The sequence below is a fragment of the Vombatus ursinus genome, unplaced genomic scaffold, assembly GCF_900497805.2.
Source record: "Vombatus ursinus unplaced genomic scaffold, bare-nosed wombat genome assembly UNPS02005659.1, whole genome shotgun sequence".
NCBI classification, from domain to species: domain Eukaryota; kingdom Metazoa; phylum Chordata; class Mammalia; order Diprotodontia; family Vombatidae; genus Vombatus; species Vombatus ursinus.
The window spans coordinates 17071084-17087456 of NW_020945437.1; the positions used below are offsets into that span (position 1 = coordinate 17071084).

General features: G+C 39.9%; 1 long non-coding RNA gene across 1 annotated transcript in view; it reads right to left on the reverse strand.

The window, feature by feature from the left end:
• Window positions 1–11206: 11206 nt before the first annotated feature.
• LOC114032861 overlaps window positions 11207–16373 on the reverse strand; it is a 34816-nt gene continuing 29649 nt past the window's right edge. Inside the window, exons 2-3 of the long non-coding RNA XR_003567878.1 lie at window positions 13107–13166; window positions 11207–11473 (exon numbers count right to left, since the gene is read on the reverse strand). This is a non-coding gene — a long non-coding RNA (uncharacterized LOC114032861). The remainder of the gene's footprint in view (window positions 11474–13106; window positions 13167–16373) is intronic.

The window sequence follows — 16373 nt, forward strand, 5'->3', positions numbered from 1 at the left end:
TTCCCTCCCTAGACCTCGGTTTTCCCCATGTGAAATGTTAAAATTCAGGTTCCCTCATTAATTGACTGTCTGGCTCTCTGAAGAATATTCTCTTATTTATCATAGAGCTAAGATCCTAAAAGCTATAGGGGCAGTGATTTTTCACCCCTGGTTACTTGGGTTTTCAGTTTCCAGAGGTGTTGATAATGGGCTTGTTTGTTGAAGATGCTTTGTTCGGTGCGACCAGCTTTGAGGGAGGAGGGGGATGGTGGTTAAGAAACAAGCTAGATATCAGGAGGGGCAGCTAGATGGTACAGTGGATTGAATGCTGGGCCTGGAGTCAGGAAGACCTGAGTTCAAATCCAGCCTCAGACACTGGCTAGCTATGTGACCCTGGGCAAGTCATTTTACTTCTGTTTGCCTTAATCCACTGAAGAAAGAAACGGCAAACCAATTCAGTATCTTTGCCAAGAAAACCCCACAGACAGTATGATCCACAGGGTCACGAAGAGTCATCACGATTGAATAACAAAAAGATCAGGAAACTTCATAAGCAAGCAGGGTTTGGGGGAGCTGTCAGGGATCAGCAGCTAAGAATCAGAGAATTACATACTTGTTATAAAAAAATACCTAGCATCCATTGTATCCCCCCTTATTATAGAATCATAGTTGTAGAATCCTAGATTTTAAGCTGGAAGGGATGTTGAAGGTCATCAAATTCAACCCCCTTATTGAGTGAAGAATGTTATAATGAGGTTAAGTAACTTACCAGGGGACATAGCTAGTAAGGGCTGAGGTGGGGTTCAAACTCAGGTCTTCCCAACTTGAAGTCCGCTGTCTACTCTGTTGCTCTGAATTTCATTGTACTACAAACATTCTCTTCCCTCCTCTCTCTCAGCAGATGACCTTACCTCCTACTGTATTAAAGCCATCTTCCCTGAGCTCCCTTTTTTCTTATCCTGCACATCTCAAAGTCCTTCAATGCTATCCCTCTATTTTCGCTCCTTTGTTAAGGTTTCCAAAGAAGAGGTGGCTCCTTTCTTTGCTAAGGCCAGTCCCTCTGTTTGTGCCATTGGACACATCCCTCAACTTTCTTGAATCTCCTTATCCCACTTCTTCCCTACTGTTTACTAACAAGCCACAGTCCCCTCCTCTGATCCTTAAAAACCTTGACTTGACCCTGCTGTCACCTATAACTTCTACCAGTCTATATCTCTTCTCCTTTTCACAGGTAAAGTCCTATAAAAAGCCATCTACACTTCTTGACTTCCCAGTTATTTCTCAAGCCTCTGCAATCTGGCTTCTGAACTTAATATTTGGCTGGAATTATTCTATTCAAGTCTGCCAACAATCTTGTAACTTTTAATGAAATCATCCTTTGTTTATTCGTCTATGTGCATTCTCTTGATGTAAGGGAAAAAAACTTTCTAACATCAAAAAGTTCCTAATAAGATGGCCTTTCAGTTCCCTTCCAAAGTGGAATGGATTCCTAGAGAGACAATAACTTCTTCCTCACTGGAGATTATGAAGCAAACACGAGATAACACAAGGCCACATTGGTAATAAGTAGTAGAATTTGCACCCTTTGAGGCAGTTAGGTGGCACCATAGGTAGAGTGTTGGGTTGGGAGTCAAGAAGACCTGAATTCAAATCTATTTACAGACATTTCCTAACTCTGTGACCTTGGGGAAGTCACTTAATCACTGTCTGCCTCAATTTCCTCAACTGCAAAATGCCTCACAGGACTGTTTTGAGGACTAAATTAGATAATATTTATAAAACACTCAACACAGTGCCTGGCACATAGGAGAATCTCAATAAATGCTTTTTCCCTTCCCCTTCTAATGAAATGCCATTTTTGCTACTATATGTTTGCCTCTCACTGGAGGTTATCAAGCAGAGGCTGTAATAGCAAACCTGTAAAAGGTTTGCAGAGCATTTCACCCATGTTATCTTATTTGATCCTCATAGCATACCCTGGGAGGGTGCTTGTCAGAGATGTCACGGGGGAATTCCTGTTCAGGTATAGGGTGGACGAGATGACCCCTGAGGTCTCTTCCAACAGAAATTCTGTGCTTCTGTGAAATGAGTTTGCTGCCAATCTGTTCATCCTATAGCTGCAGAAACAAATTGGTTTTCCGAAAGCATCCCAGGAAAAGAAATAAGTCTGCACATGGAGCCTTAAACTGACTTAAAGACTGGAATAAAATAGGGGAAATCATTCACCATTTGAATAGGTTTCCAGAATGAAAGTGGGGCAGCCATGGGGGGAGCCAAAAGGAGTCACCGACTCTATGGGCTCCGATTTGAAAGAGGATTTTGAAATTTCAATTGGCAGGCCATTCAAATGAGAATGGCATTGAAGAGCAAGAAATTAGATATCCCATTAAAAGGCAAGAGCCATGAGAGGCACTCTTCCCCTCCAGAGTAATGAGTGACGCCTTCTTGCCTCTTTCAAGAATGGAGAAAACTTATTTGAATCGGAAAGGATTTGCTCTTCACCTATTCCTCTGATGAATTTATTCAATGTAATGCTAAGGTGGGCTCTATTGGAAAATGAATTTTATTTGGGAGAAAAAAATCAAGGAGATTTTTCTTCAAGCTGGATTCTAAAAAATCACCCCTCTCATTTTCCAGCTATCATGTTTTAGACACACCGTGTATGCGCATGTGGATACACACACAAACACTTGCTGTTTGTATGGCACTTTTTACTGACTAGTTTCACATCTACCATCTCATTTTATCTGACCCTTCCATAAGCCCTGTGACATCTTAAGGGAGAATAATAATGATCCCAGTACAAACTCCAGTAGCATCACACTAGAGGCAATGTGGCAGAGTCGAAAGAGCACTAGATTTTGAGTCCTGAGCACCTGAATTCAAATCCCAACTCTGACACTTAATACCTGGGTGGTCTTGGGTAAGTTGTTTTATCTCTCTGGGCTACAATTTCCTCTCCTGGAAACTGAAAGGGGCGGGGTGGTGGGAGAGAGGAAAATGAACTTTGAGGTCCGGTTTAGACTTAGAAAGCAATAAATAGTCCTATGAAGCCATGTCCTTTAATATGTATGGTCCCATCCAGTACTCAAAAAACAAAAACCTTGTGAGATAGGTAGAACACAGTGAATGGAGTGTTGGACTTGGAGTTGGTAAGACCCCAAGTTCAAATTCTACCATAGGTACTAACTAGCTCTGTGATCCTGGCCAAGTTAATTTAACCTTTCTCAGCCTCAGTTTCCTCATTTGTAAATGGGGATAATAAAGCATTTACCTGATAGCATTGTTGTGAAGATCAAAGGAGATTATACACACATATACACATATGTATATGTGTATGAATGTATGTATATAAACCTGGGTAAATCAATTTAACTTTTCTCAGCCTCAGTTTCCTCATTTGTAAAATTGGGGTAATAAAACACCTGATAGGGTTATTGTGAGGATCAAAGGAGATTACACATACATATACACATATGTGTATGTTATAGCTATAATATGTATATATGTAAACATATATATAAATTTTGCAAACTTAAAAGTTCTATATAAGTGCTAACTCTAATTGTTATTGTTATTATTTTAAAGAAGAGAAAAAATGATTTTAAGTAAGCTCAGCTCTCCTGACTCTAAGTCACATGTGCTTTATAAACATGAACACACAGACACACTTTCTGTTATAATAAAATGAGGGTTCTCTGGAGAGCCCCTTAACTCACAGACATGCTTGCCTCACATCTGGATAGGCTTCTGGATTCATTTTAGTGGAATTTACTGTACTTTAACAAATCAATAAACCCTACTGCTTGACCAAAAAAAAAGTTTTATAAGAATGGAGGAAATGTCTCCTTTAAGGTCCAAGCTCTATTTTTTTTTTGGACAATTCCTATCTCTTCATCTTTGATAGCAATCTTTGGAAAACATGAATTTGATCAGTCTAAGGGAAGGTTAGTTTAAGTCTCATCAGCCAATCAGATTGTTCTTCAGGCAGACTGGCCAATATTAAGACTAGTTGTCAATCATATTAGCAGAAAGTACCATTGTATCATGGAAAATAATTAAGCTGGGAGTTCTGGAACATGGATTCTTTCTAGACCACATTTAGTCTCGAACTAGCTGTGACACTTTGAGTAAGGGACTTCATCTTTCTGAGTCCTCATTCTCTTTTCCTGTAAAATGAGAACATAGGTCTAAAGAATCCAAATGTCCCTTCCAGTTCTGGTTGAAAGGCCTTTCCAAGTCTGACCTCCAAAGTTCTAACAGTTTTTGTTCTAGGGGTCCTTTAGCTCTGACACTGAGTGTCCTCAGCTCAGCTAGCTCTAAATGTGTAGATTCTGTGTTCTAACAGGCTATGTTATACAATAAGGAGTCTTTGAGTTCTCCCATTGTATGGTCTTATGTTCCTTCTAGCTCCAATATTGTGTGTTTTAAGGTTCATCCAGTTCTGACATTCTATGCTGTTCCTGCCAGCAGAAATACATGATTTTCTAAAATTATTCTCAGCCTTTCTATAATTTTATCATGAGTTTTATGTAATGGGACTACACTATAAGGAAAACCATAGATGGGGTACAAAGTACACCCACATTACATTGGGTTCTTGTCATCAACTTACCAAAAGACCTTAATTAAGCAAGTAATTCAATCTCTTTCTCCATGCTACCTTTGGTCAACGCATCCTTTATCTACATTACTGCTCTGAGACTCAAATGGAATATTGTTGGTGAAAGTATATGAGAAGATATCAAGCACTCTATGTTGAGTTAATTTTATATGTTACTATGGTAGGATTACAGTATCCCAACATTAATAACAACTTTTTTTAAAACTATGTCTCTCAGAGGTATCTTTAATTCTGACTTCTTGTATTGCTGAGATATTTATCCCCTGCCCCTTCCTATGGAATGAGATCTAACAGAACCATGGCCCTAAAAACCACATTTGTTTTGTGCCTTTTCTTGTAGATCAGGGAGATGACATGTCTGCCATATTAGTCTTCCTAATGTACTGTGCCAAGCAGGAGACCATCTAGCATGCTCAAATACCTATGGTAGTTCCCTATGATAGTGCCCCTTTAGCTGGCATTTAAGTTCTTTCACAGCTAGAGCCCAACCCACTTTTCTAGGCTTATGTCATACTAGTCTCTTTCATGTAACCTACATTCTAGCCAACCTGGACTATTGGCCATCTTTCAAAATTGTTCCCACACTCTCCCACCTCCTTCCTCAAGCCAATTACATTCATTAAGAATTCTCCTTCTGCAATTTTTTTTCTTGTCACAACCACAACCATCCTTCATAACCCATCTCAAATGCCACCTCCTCCACGAAACTTGCTCTCATCATTTTAGGTGGAGTTGATCTCTCCTTCCTCAGATCTCATCAACTACTTTGGTCCTCTTCTGTATTTATATGTTATTTTATATTATACTTATTTATGTGCTGGTCTTATCAGCAGACTTTAGTTGCTCCACCATGGGTGAGCAGACCACTTTTCTTTCCAGTTTCCCCATTTGTGAAATTAAGGAATATAATTAAATGATCTCAAGTTCTTTCCACTTGAGTTTTTTTTCCTTAATTTTACTATTCCTTTGTCTCTGTTCTAACATTCCATGTTCTGAAGTTCTTTCTTGCTCTAATACATTATGTTCTGGGGGCCCTTCCAGCCCTAACATTCCGTGCTTTGAAATTCTCTCTTCTATGTCCTATCTCTGTTCCAACCTTCTTTCAAGGGTTTAGATGGTAATGAAATATTTTAAAGCTCCTCCTTTATACATTCTGTGAATACATTCCAATTTACTTGAAGATCAGGATCTCTTATTGGTCTGTGCTTTCCTAAGTGCTATCCAAAGAACTTTGCTTTATTATGTAATTTTACTTAATAAATGAAGGTTTGTTGATTGGCATTAGCAGGAGCCAAAGCTCCCTCCTCAGAAAGTCTACTTTCTTCTGCAAGTTTCAAAGGGCCCAACAGAGTCCTTCCCCAGTCATTGCATGGGTCTTACAAATCCTTTCCAAGAAGTCCTGAGAGCTTCAAAGAGGGAAGATCTCAGGTTCTATTTTCTGATCCCATTAATTACCCAACATATCAAATGCAAATCTCAGCCAGATCAGTTCCAAATTCCGAGCAGTTTTCATCGAATGGTGTAATAAGCAGGAGAGGATAATTCTTTCATTTGTTGCACACATGCGACTTTCTTTCACATCAGCTCCACATATCACTCACCTAGTGCTGTCTGTGACTCTCTCACTATTGACCCCCACTCTAATTTATGGTCCTTTTAAAGGAAAATTTATTCCCCTTTGAGTCCAGTGCTTTAAGTAAGCTTTTGTAGGCAAGACTGGCTCCGCAGTCCACTTTCCCCTTCATGAGTGGCCATCAAGAAAGTAGCAGCAACATCTTTACTGAACATGAAGGGAACCTGCTGAGTCCAGTGAGAGATGGGGGTCAGAGGGAGGATGGGATAACTCCCTCAGGATCAGGCAGGGGCATTCCCTGGGATGCTCAGGCATTGGGGAGTTTCCAAAGGAACACAAGCTGTTTCTTCAGTCCCTTCCTTCACACCCCTGCCAGGACACATCTTTGCTCACTTGCACCAATATAACAGCCCCCTAACTGGTTTCCCTATCTTCTCTCCCCGCCTCTGCAATCCATCCTTCACTTTGCTGTCTAAATAATTTCCATTATCTATGGGAAAATGGTGGTGGTAGTGGTAGTGTAGTTGTTGTTGTTTGTTGTTTGGTCATTTCAGTCATGTCTGACTCTTCCTGACCCCATTCGGGGTTTTCTTGGTAGAGATACTGGAATGGTTTGCCATTTCCTTCTCCAACTCATTTTACAGATGAGGAAACTGAGGCAAATGGGATTAAGTGACTTGCCCAGGGTCACACAGCTAGAAAGTGTCTGAGGCCAGAGCTGAACTCGAGAAGATGAGTCTTTCTGACTCCAGGCCCGTCACTCTATCGCTGTACCACATTGTGCACTCCTTAGCCTGGTATTCACTGTCTTTCAAATAACTTTTCCAACCTTATAACATACCATTCCTATTTTGTTCATTCTACTTTCTGCCAATCTGGACTACTGGTTGTTCCTCAGTCTCACTCTGGCTTTTCTTGGCTTTATGTAGTTTCTCACTTAGCTCCCTATGCTTAGAATGAAATCTTCTCCACGCCGTGTCTGTTGAAATTCTCTCCTTCCTTCAAAGTCCAGCTCAGGTACTACCTGCTCCAGGAATCCTACCATGTTCTCCCTCATTCTAAATTTCAAATTTCTTCATACCTTTTGGGGAAACCCATGGTAGGATTCCTGGAGGAGGTGGCACCTGGGCTGGGCTTTGAAGGAAAAAGAGAATTTCAACAGATACGGCCTGGTGAGGTTTCCATTCCAAAGTTTTTCTAAACCTGCTCTCCACTCCCTCACTCCTTTGATGGCTATTTTCTTTACATTTATCACACTCAATTATGTTGAAGTCATTTGTATATTTGTCTCACCCTCCCTCCATGCCCAGGGTATAAACTCCTCAAGAGTAGATGTTAGGTCATTTTTCATCTTTGTGTATTCTCTAGCATCTCACATAGGACTTTGCATGTAGGAGATGCTTAATAAATGTTTGTTGAATAAAATGCATAGTGGACCCATGGACAGATGCCTGGCTCTTTCCCTTAGAGAAGTGAGTTGTTCTTTAAATGTCAGCCTTCTCAAATTCAAAGATCTAAATGCTTCCCAAATTCTTGCTGGCGTGAAATCTGTGACTCTTTTTATGTATGCTACTCATTAGTGAAGCTAGATCCCAATCCTGGCCCTCTCCCTCCTCTCTCTCTGCTTCTCTCTCTTCTCTCCTCTTTCTGTGTCTGTCTTTCTCTTCTTCTCCTCTCCCAAAACAGCTTGCTACCTAGGTGATGGCAGGGCACTTGCCCTCTCCTGAACTCCATTTCCCCAAATTTAAGATGAAGGAATTAGACTAGATGTTTCCTAGGGTCCTTTCCAGCTCAAAGACCTTTGATTTTGTGAACTCCAATTTCACACAGTATCTGTATAAGAGTTCCCACTTCTCTAGGGCTTTGGAGATTATAAGGCATTTTCCTTACAAAAATTAGGTTATAAGGCATTTTCCTTACAAAAATTAATACCAGTAAGGACATGTTACATTATGTCATGGGAGTAATGCCAGGCTCAGTGTGCTAGCCCTGGTACTGAATGCATGACTTTAGGCAAGTCACTTAACATTTTTCTCCCTTATTTGTAAAATGGGAGTAACTCTGCTTGTATTTCCCATATCATAGTGCTCTTGTAAGGAAAACAGTTTGTAAACCTTAAGCTGACATAGAAATGTGAGTAATTATTATTGTCCTCATTTTCCTCCTCTAAGCATGAGGCAAATGGGGATGCATTACGTTGGCCCCATCTATCTGCCATATTTCACCCAATGTCTCATTTAATGGCAATTCAGATACAAAGAGTTTTTGTTGACTTGGCCAAGTAGACCAAAACAAGATGTGATATTGATTCTCCAAATGTGACAAAAAGAAAAAGGAAAACAAAACCTGAGAACTTGAAAAATTCAACTTGTCAATTCAATAAACATTTACTATGTGCAGAGTAGTGAGCTAAGCACTAGGACATTTTCAGATTTAAGAAAGATAAGTCACTGCCCTCAGCTGAATTTCATTAGTGGAATAAGACTCAGACATAGATAATTCTAATAAAAATAATAAAACAAATTAACTTCACTAGCATAATAGAATGTTAGGGCAGTGAGATGGTGCAGTAGATAGAACACTGGGCTTGGAATTGGGAAGACTTGTCTTCTTGAGTTCAAATCTGGCCTTAGACACTTACTAGCTGTGTAACTGTGGCCAAGTCACTTAATCCTGTTTGCCTCAGTTTCCTCATCTGTAAAATGAGCTGGAGAAGAAAATGGCAGACCACTTCAGTATCATTGCCAAGAAAACCCCAAAACGGGGTCATGAAGAGTTAGATAGGACTTAACTCAAGAACAAAAATTAAGATGTTAAAGTTGGAAAAAACTTTAGAAGACTGAATGTCAGAACTATAAGAGACCTTTTAGAACATAGAACTTCAGAACCTAGAACACAGAATTCTAAATATCAGAATTTTATGGCACCTTAGAAATTGATTCCAACCCCTTAGTTTTGTAGAAAAGTAAAGTATAGAAAAGTGACCCAGATAATAAGTTGGACAGAGGGCTCCTTGACAGCAATTGAGTAATTCTTTTGTTACACCACTCCTATTAAAGATCCTGGGAGAAAGGAAAAGACAAAATCATCACCAATGGGGGAGTATGAAAGGGTTCTTAGAGAAGAGTCATGAATATACAATGAATTATCATGACTACAATAAAAATGGAAGGAACGAAAAATGAAATCAAACACCATGTGATTATAGTGACCCAGAAGCCTGGCTCTAGAGTAGAATGAAAGAAATTCATCTCCCTTTCTTGCAGAGGTGGGGAACCATAAGTGTAGAATATCATATGTATTGTAAAACTCAGCTAATCTGTTGGTTTTGCTGAAATACTTTTTTTTCTCTTTTTTAATTCTTTGTTACAATGATAGGGAAACAGGAAGGGATGTACTCAGAATTGAAGATAATATTAAAACAAAAGATGTCCAATCCTATTTTTTCCCTAAATTCTATCAGGGGCATCATTTTGAACTAGACCTGTTATTTCACTTGTGAAGGAAGTAGTCAGTAATGAAACTCCCTCTCCCAAGGCAGATCAATAGTTTGTCAGCTATTTATAGTCCTAGAGTTACCTAGAGCACTAGAAGCTTAAATGACATGTCCAGGACCATACAAGCTATATGTGTCAGGTAAAGGACTTGAACCCTGTGTCCTTCTGACCCATGGTCAGCTCTCTATTCACTGTATCATGGTGAGGACATGTCAGGGGTATATCACCAAATGTCCTGACTAAACGCCTTCAGCCTAGAGGAAGACCAGAAGATAATGTATTCCATGAGTATAGTGACATGGGATGGACATAGGAGCCAAGTACCCTTAGGAATTCTGAATAATTAAATTCTTGAGTCAAAGCCAAATGATCGTAATACCACATGTCCAACTAAATGGATAGAGAATGGAGGCCATCTCCCAAATACCAAGAGAAACACTAGGGAGCCTAGTTTATAAGCCAGAACAAAGAATCAAATGTCCCTAAGCTTCAGTCAGGAAAAGTGGGATGTATAGGCCAAAGGCCAGTTTGGGGGAGTCAACAGAGAAGAACAAGTGGAGGAGAAACCCAGCCATTGAGTTCCTGAACCCCAAAGAGACTTAAAGACCCAATTTACCAAGTCTGTGCTAAAACTAAGAAATGTCTTGGGCTCCTACAATCAAGGAATGTTTTGAAATGTTTTTTAGTAGGCAAAGAAGATTGGAGATGGTAAGGATAATACAGATAAAAATTCCACTATAATCTTAGCACTTGGAGGTTTAACAAAGCACTTTCCTCACCATATCCTTATGGAATCCTTTTATGGATGAGGAAAGTGAGGCCCAGTATTTGTGACTTGCTGATGGTCTTATAACTGAGAAGTGTGGGAGTCAGGATTACAAGCCAAATGACCTGACCTCATGTCCAGCTCAATTTTCACTATATATCATACTATAATGTCTACAAGTCATGTCCATTTGTGCTGCAATGAACCTGAACTCCTTTCTAGAAGCAATATCCACAGGCTACAGACTTTGGTGATGAAACAGATCCCCTCTGGAACACATAAACTAGCAACAAAAATAAAATTCTCTAAACCCAATAGGGGAAAAGGGGAGGTGATGTAAATGTGAGTTATTATCATGGAGCACTTTTGAGCTCACAAAGCATTTTCTTCATTCCTCTTTGAGAAGGAAGTACAAATATCCTTATTTCCTCTTTAGTGATAAGGAAACTGTAGCTAGCTAAGGTTTCATGACATGCAGCTTCAGAGCAACCATATCTCTGGTTTAGAAGGAACATCCTAGATGTGATCAAGAATGCTATGTACAACGTGATATGGCATGGTTGTTCAGTTCTTGCTTGAAGACATCCAGTGAAGGAGAACTTGTGGGCTCCCTTAACCGTCTGTGGGTTGTGCAAGTGGGCTGAGTCAGGAATCAAAGTCAATAGCTATCACTTGGGAATTACTTAATTTGAAAAGATTCCTCCCAAGGCCGACCCAAATAGCTTTATTTGAGTTGTCCTCATATTAGAAGGATGGTGGTTGGGAGATATGTCATATCTCCCAATAGAGGTAAGGAAATAGCTTAGTTATAAAGAGTACTTCTTTGTAATGGTATACAGTGAGTTTCTTGGCATGAGAGGTATTCAAGCAAGGTTGAACCACCAATTGAGATGTTGTAAGAGGGGATTTCTGCTTCTGGCAGGGAAGTGGACAAGATGACCTCTGAGATCCATTCCAATGCAGAAATTCTAAGTCTCTGAGAGTGGAAATGGAATTGTTGTCATAACCTTCCAAGAGCCTGTCCAGCCAGCTTTCTGCAGAAGAAAAAGCATCAGGTTTACAATCAATTCAGGAAGACCCTGGGTTCAAATCCTGCCTCAGACTCTTATTAGTAGAGTGACTCTAGCCAAGTCCCTTAATCTTTCTGGGCCTCAGTTTCCTTGTTTCTAAAATGAGTGGATTGGTCTTACTGACCCTCCAAGTCTCCTCCAACTCAGAATCTTTGATACTGTGACCTGGCTCTAATACTCAGCACAGTACAGTGAAAAGTGCATTGAGTCTGAAGACATAAGACCTGAATTCCGGTATTGGCTCTGCTACATACTGCCAGCGTGACATTAGGAAAAATTCATCTGTAAAATGAGGCGATTAAGTTAGATGGCCTTTAAGGTCCCTCCTAACCCTAACTCTGTAGCCCTGTAGTGTTCTGTCTGAGCCCATTTCCTGCTCTGTGACATGGGAATGAGATCATAGATAGGATTACTGATCTAGAGCTGAAAGGAATCTTAGTCTAACCCTCTCATTTTATAGGTAAGGAAACACAGGTCCACAGAAATTTAATGACTTGCTCAGACACACAGCTAGTTAGGGAGGATCAAAACTCAAGTCTTTTTGATTCCAAATCTACAACTCTGCCTTTACTCTCTACTTTCCATGGCAGTGGAGAGAAAAATACTTACAGACTACTTTGCAAAGTGTAAAGCAATGTGTCCTGTTATTATCAAAAAAGACCGATAAGAACGAGGCAAGCTCTTTGAAATGGAAGCAGCTTTTGTTGTTGTTGCTGTTGTTTACTTCAAAGCTAGCCCCTGTACCAGCCTACCACTCCTCAAGTAAGTGCTTGCTGTGTTGGACATATTAACCTGTCACTCTCACCTTTTACAAGGTCAATAGCGGCCTTACAGTGTGATTTCCTCCTTGTCTATAAATCTCAGCTGTTCACCTTTAAATTATCAAGCTGTCTCACCACTTTCCTTCAGGATGCCTTGATTACTGTGAAGGGTGAACAAGCAGAAAAAAAATTTCTGAGGACAACTCAGGGATTATTTTCCACTTCCAGGGTTATATGTACGAGGGTGAGCTCAGTTCATTCATTCATTTAGCAACATTTCTTGAATGCTTATTGAATGCAGATCAGCCTGCTCTGTTGGGGATATGCACCAAGAGAAATCATGCAGGATTCCTGTCCCCAAGAAGCTTACATTCTACTAGAGTGAAATTACACAAGTAGGTTCAAATATCAAATATTTGTTCAGTGTAGACAGTCTCCCTCCTAAAGCAGATGGCAGTTCCTCTGAATTTACTAAGTGGACTTTGAAAGAAATTGTGGTTGAAAAAGTCAAAGACCTGCAGTCAACTTGGCGTTAGCTAAGATGATCCACAGAAAATGGACACCATTCATCATTCAAAGTGTTCTCCAGCTTGGTAGAAACTACAGGAGTTCACACTTTACTGGCATAATTTTTGAGAACTCAGGATCACTCTGTCAGAAGACACATCCTCAGAAAGCAAAGAGAAAGAGGGAGCAGGATGGAAGTCAAACATAAGTATACAAATGAGCATAACCTAAATTAGAATGTATTTAAAGGATTGTGACTTCACCGGTAGTGACCCAAGTCTACAGGTGTGCAGGCAGTCTCTGTCCCTGTCTCCCACCAGTGATCGTACCTTCCATCTACTTGGTTAAGAATTCCTCCAAGCCTTCATAGTCTTCCTGAGTCACTAGGGCTGAAAAAAAAATCAAACAAAATAAAACAAAACTCAGGCTAGGAAATGGTGGAATCAGATTGGTCAAGGGCCATAGGGGGGAGCCTAATGCCTGTCCTAAACTCTTTCTCTGTCCTACTTATACTCCCTCATTGAGGATGAGAGGAAAGGGGAATGATATGTACATCAGTAACAATATAGCACTTTACATTTTGCAAAATGTTTTACATTTCTAAGACTCATTGGAGCCTTGTGACAACCCTACAAGGTAGTTGCCATGATAATTCCCATCTTTACACATGAGGAAACGGGCTGAGAGAGATTGTGACTAAAATATTATGACAGGTGAGTGGGGCTTTCCTTCCAGTTGTTGGCATCCTGGAAACCCTGATAGAGAAGACCTTAGCTAGTTCATTTGTTCAGTCACATCTGACTCTGTGACCCTGTGAACCATAGCACACTAATACTGTCCACGGGTTTTTCTTGGCAAAGATACTAGAGTGATTTGCCATTTCCTTCTCCAGTGGATTAAGGCAAATAGAGGTTACAGGCTTGCCCGGGGTCCCACAGTTATTAAGTGTCTGAGGCCAGATGCAGACTCGGGTCTTCCTGACCCCAGGCCCACCAAGCCACCTAGCTGCCTCCAAACATAGGAAAGAAATTTCTATTCATTCCAACTGTTGATTTTAGTGGAAAAGGTAGTCATAGAAGATCTGGTCGGGCTAGAAATTGAGCAGAGCCTTGAAAGAAGGGGTGGACTTGGCAAAATATATTGAAATAGGGAGGGCATTTCAGGCAGGGGACAACCTTATTCTCAGGCACCCCAGAGAGATCTCAGTCATGTTATTAAAACTCCTGCTGAGGTACTGTGAAACTCTGCAGTTTGTTGAAACAAATTTCCTGTTTGTGGTCTGAGTGAAAGCTGTTTCTCAGTAACAGGGGGCTTTGGGATGGGCCCTGCTCTGCCTCATTTTTCTTTATCCATGATTCCTGCTCCTCTGTGAGAGTTAGTCTAGGGTTCCCTTGAGAATGCTAAAGTTTGAAATTTCTCTCTGATCTGGTAAGATGAGTGTTTGTTCCCTTTTTTGTTATTGTACATAAAAAGTAAGAAGATTCAGCTTTTTTGTTTTTTTCCCTGGAGGGGAGAAATCATTTTGTGTTCCACATTACAATAAATTAAATAGGTAATGGTTCCATGGTAGAATAAGCACTGAATTTAAAGTGAATTCAATTCACCAAGCATTTATTAGACACCTGCTAGGCACCAGACACTCAGCTTGGTGCTGATGATACAAAAACAAAATTGAAAATAGGCTTTGACCTCAAGAAATTCATGTTGCACTGGAAGTTAGAAAACATTGTTTTGAGTTTTGGTCAGAATGACTGAGTTGCTATCCTGACGTGTTTGTGGTGTGACCTAAAGTAATTTCTCTGGACCTCAGTTTCCTTCATCTGCAAAAGAACTGGTACAGATTAGACCAAGGATTGTTAACCTTTTCTGTGTGGTGGACACCTTTGGCTATCTGATGAAGTATAAGGATCCCTTCTTAGAATTATGTTTTTAAATACATAAAATAAAATAATAGTGTTAGAAAGAAAACTAATGAAATTGAATTTTTTTTAAAAAATTCGCAGATCCCAGGTTAAGAACCTCTTGATTATATGTTCTATATCATTCTTACCAGTTCAAAGTAGATGTCCATTGACTGAAAAATAGCTAAGGAGGTTATAATATGTGAATGTAATGGAACATTAATTACTGTGCCATAAAAAAGATGAATGCCAGCACAGAGAATCATGGCAAGACTGACTCATGGGTTAGCTGCTTTCAAATCATCAAGAGTTATCAAGAGAGGCAGAAAGTTCATTCCTTGCATAGCCATATTTTAAAAAATAATTTTATTGGTATCTTTTATTTTTATGTTACCTACATTTCCCAATATCTCCCAGAAATCCATCCTTTATAACAATGTATAGACAAGTGAAAAATACAATTCAACAAAACTAATTGATACATTTTAAAAGTCTGCCATTATATGCAGGCTTCCATACCCATTGTCTCCAACATCTGCAAAGAAGGATGGAATTTGCCTTCATGGTGCATGGCCATTTTAACACACCACAGCTGACCTGATCCATAGCTAATGCTTCCCTCAATCCAGGCCTCCTCCAAGAAGCTTCCCCTTACTTCCTCTTGAGTGCAGACTACTTCCTTGCTTGGTAGTGCTCTGGGTGTATCTAAGCATCTGTGCTGTATCTACTTCAACATGCTTATCATTTTTAGTTGTTTCTTATACTATTTAGCAATTAATCCCATTTATGCAGTGCAAATGCTTACGGAGTGTTCTCAGATCTATTATGCTGTTGCACTTGTACAAGCAGAAGCATGCTGGACCCATCTCACAGTGGCTTATGTGGGCCGGTTGTTAAATTTTCAGTGTAAACATTTACACCTTGGAAATCGGCAAAAGTAACAAATCAGAGCCGGGCTGATTGTTTTGTTGATCGTCTGAACTTAAGAAAGTGGTGGAGAAAATGTTAATAATGCAGATCAAACTTATAATTGTGTCATGGGGATGTTTCCCCCCCTCCCCCAAGCCGGTTGTTAAATGCTTACCACCACACTCTTCTGAGAAACACAGGGTAGGAACTATTTGCAGATAAGTAAACTTTGGCTTGGGAATGGGAAGGAGCTTGCCCAACGTTATGCAGTTACTCTTGTCAGGGAGGAAAAGTGAAAACTCCAACCTAGAATTTGTGACAATAACAAGCCCCATCTTGTTTCTATTTTACCTTCGCCTTGTCTTATGTTTGTTTTGTCTCCCCAACAAGACAATAATCAGCTTTAAGTCCAAGTGTCTTTTAATTCCTTTTGTAGACTTAGGGTGCTTTAAGAGCTAAATTGAATTAAATATCTATCTATATGTGTATGTGTGTGTATATATATATATATATGTATACACACACACACACACACACACATATATGTAAGCTATTATTATTGTTGTTGTTATTGCTATTAGTAGTAGAAATATCCCCAGGAAATCATGCGGTCTTTGTACTAGGTGCCTAAAAGTATGTACTGCATTAGGGAATGAATGAACCAGGACCAGTGGAGATTGTGGAGGAGTTAATAGGTAAGCATATTTCAACAAAACAGCAGGACAAGCTTACTGTCAGAGCTGCGAGAGAACAGAGCAGGCCCAGCTACTCGTTTCTTAGCACTGG